The following is a 3,131-nucleotide window of genomic DNA, read 5'->3' on the forward strand; positions in this document are numbered from 1 at the left end:
ATTTTTGCATATTCTCTCAAAATTAAGGGAAACTGTGTGTATCTTCTATGTGGTTTTACTAAGATCCCATCCCTGATACCTTTGTTATTCACTTGCCAGTTTTGAGAAAGCCATGCAAGGTAATCATATGTGTTGCATGCTACAGTGCAAGTAAACCTTCCTATTGGCTTTTTTTTTCTTTCTTTCTTTTTGTGGTTATGTCTTTTTTTTCCCCCAATTTATTTATTTTCAGAAAAACAGTATTCATTATTTTTTCACCACACCCAGTGCTCCATGCAAGCTGTGCCCTCTATAATACCCACCACCTGGTACCCCAACCTCCTACCCCCCCCGCCACTTCAAACCCCTCAGACTGTTTTTCAGAGTCCATAATCTCTCATGGTTCACCTCCCCTTCCAATTCACCCAAATTCCCTACTCCTCTCTAACGCTCCTTGTCCTCCATGCTATTGGTTATGCTCCACAAATGAGTGAAACCATATGATAATTGACTCTCTCTGCTTGACTGATTTCACTCAGCATAATCTCTTCCAGTTCCTATTGGCTTTTAAGGCTTTGCAGATTCAATCGTCCTTGAGAGTTTGTGGCAGAAAGAGGTGCAATATGGACTCTGAAGAAAACTAGGGAAACAAAAATCATAACATTGTTCCCTTACTTTTGGAAAGGAAGCCATGCTCCCTTTTTGCACAAGTAACTTTCCTTTGAGAACATTATTCCTTTCAGCAATACTAAAGGAACAAACATAAAAAAATAAAAGTTTGCCCAGAGACTCTTCAGAGAGTCTATTTCATTGGAACAAATTAGGTCACAGTCACATCTCTGAATTAAAAAAATTAAAAACAGGATGGGGAATTAGGCATTTTGATTAGCCATTTCTGAATCACATATGCCCCTGGAGCTTGGAGGCAGGTATAGAATCACCTGAGGCAAATAGAAGCAAGTGAGTGTTAGCATTAGCAAAAACAAACAAACAAACAAACAAAAACCAAAAAAAAAAACCATATAAATACATAAATAAATAAAGGTAGATCTGCTGCAGTTTTATATTTATATTTACCTATCATTGCACTTTTTCTGATTGGTAAGAATCAAAGTCATATCTGGAGATGCAAAATTGTGTCTGAAGTTGGAGTATGTCCTTTTTATTAGTTTAATATCTTAAAGGTCAAAGGTAAATAAACTTTACCGCCTGCATTCACAATGCTAAATATTCGAAGAAAATTTCTACCCACTTTTCATCCTTTTTATAACTCTAGGCCATACTAATACTTTTCTTTATCTTTCTTTCTTTTCTTTTTTCCCCAGAGAAGTGAGGAACATTATCCACATGTATTCTTTTATCATTTTATCATTTCCCCATCTCTTGCCGATCTCCCTCCTCTGAGGTCAGTGGTGTGGAACACTAATAACGGGTCTTGTCCTCACCTGGCAGATATTTCTACTTCTGTAATTACAAACACATGAGATAAAAATCGGCATGGAATGTTATTGACTATCTTTCATATTTTCTTTTTTTGATTTCTTGCTATGTACATCTTTAATTCACACGACTTTTTAACTTTTAGATTACTTTGAATAGTTCAAAGTAATATAGATGTAGGGAGTACAAAAAAAGGTAAATATTTTTAATTAAAGCATAAAGATTTAAAACCCCTCACTTCATTGAAATTTATGGAGAAAAAACATAGCAATTATTTTGATTATAATTATAATTGTGTTAATTACAATAATCTGTACAAATTTTTCTAAAACCCAAAATCAAACCAAGAAATATCTTGTGCCTGATAAGATAGCTTTATTTAACTTTAACTGTTTCAAAGACATTTTCTTACACTTTTCTAAAGTATAATTTTTGTTTGTGAAAAAAAAAAAAGATTTCACGGTCTTCACAAACACTGTAGCATGATTGTTGCACATGGTCAATTTAACAGAGTAACTTAAAACTGTTCTCTGTGGGTATGATTCTTTTTCAAGACTTTAGAACAGGATAGAAATAGAATGAACAAAATCTCCTTACTTTCCTGTTTTTATACCTAGAGAATAGGTTACATTATATATGAAATCAGGCATATCCACAGGATGGGGTAAAAGCTAATAGGCAATAAGATGATAAGAAAAAGTTATTTTTAAATAACAGGAAGCTTTGTTGGTACTGAGTAACATTTATTTTAAAGAGGAAGAAGCACTCTAGATTGATTTTAATAGCTGGAAGAAAGGCATAGGAAAGGTTGCAGGCGATCAGCAGGAAGGAAATGACTGCTGATGAAGTTCATTCATTCTATTAGACTTAATCTCCCTTATTCCACTTCATTTTCTCAGGAATTTTTTGAGGTTGCTGTTATTCAATATTTATTTCATGAAAGCTAAATCTGAATTAAGTAACTTCCCCAAAGGTTTCAGAGTTAGAGGGGTCAGAATCAAGAAACAAATGGTGCACTGGGTGTGGTGAAAAAATAATGAATACTGTTTTTCTGAAAATAAATAAATCAATTTAATAAAAAAAAAAGAAACAAATGGTGAGTGAATTATTGTATTCACAGCTAGCACCAAACTTCCTTGTGAGGAAGAGTGTTCTGGTTAAGGAAAATGTTCCTGTGGAGTCAATTAGGGTAGAAGACCAGAGCCTCTGGGAGTAGGTGGAGGCAGGAGCTCAAACTGCAGAAGAAAAACAAAAAATTTAAATAATAATGCTTTTCATTAAAAGAAATAAAATTGAGTGCCCACTTGGACAGTACTGGAAGGATACAAAGAAGATTAGCATGGCTCCTGCCCAAGGATGACACCCAAATTCATGAAGCATTCCACAATTTTAAAAAACAGACAAAAAATTAAATAAAATAGAATTGGGGGATCACTGTTTTGGTATGTTCATTAAAGGAAAGACAAAAAAAGGGAAAAAAAGAAAAAAGATTGAAAACAGATTTCTTTGTAAAACTAGGTGCTATATGACCTAAAAATTCAGAGAAGTCCCAGGGTACATGAAAAAATTTTGAGGAAAAAGAATTGAGTACAAAGTAATTTTGCCTTGTGTTCCTTGAATCCCCAGTCAAGACTGATGAACACTTGGTCAAGTTTTGCTATAGGAGTGCCTGGGTGGCTCAGACAGCTAAATGTCTGCCTTTGGCTCAGGTC

General features: G+C 34.4%; 1 pseudogene; it reads left to right on the forward strand.

The window, feature by feature from the left end:
- Positions 1 to 2,712: 2,712 nt before the first annotated feature.
- On the forward strand, positions 2,713 to 2,810 carry LOC122890730 (annotated as a pseudogene).
- Positions 2,811 to 3,131: the final 321 nt, after the last annotated feature.

This window comes from Neovison vison, chromosome 11, assembly GCF_020171115.1.
Source record: "Neovison vison isolate M4711 chromosome 11, ASM_NN_V1, whole genome shotgun sequence".
In the NCBI taxonomy this organism is placed as follows: domain Eukaryota; kingdom Metazoa; phylum Chordata; class Mammalia; order Carnivora; family Mustelidae; genus Neogale; species Neogale vison.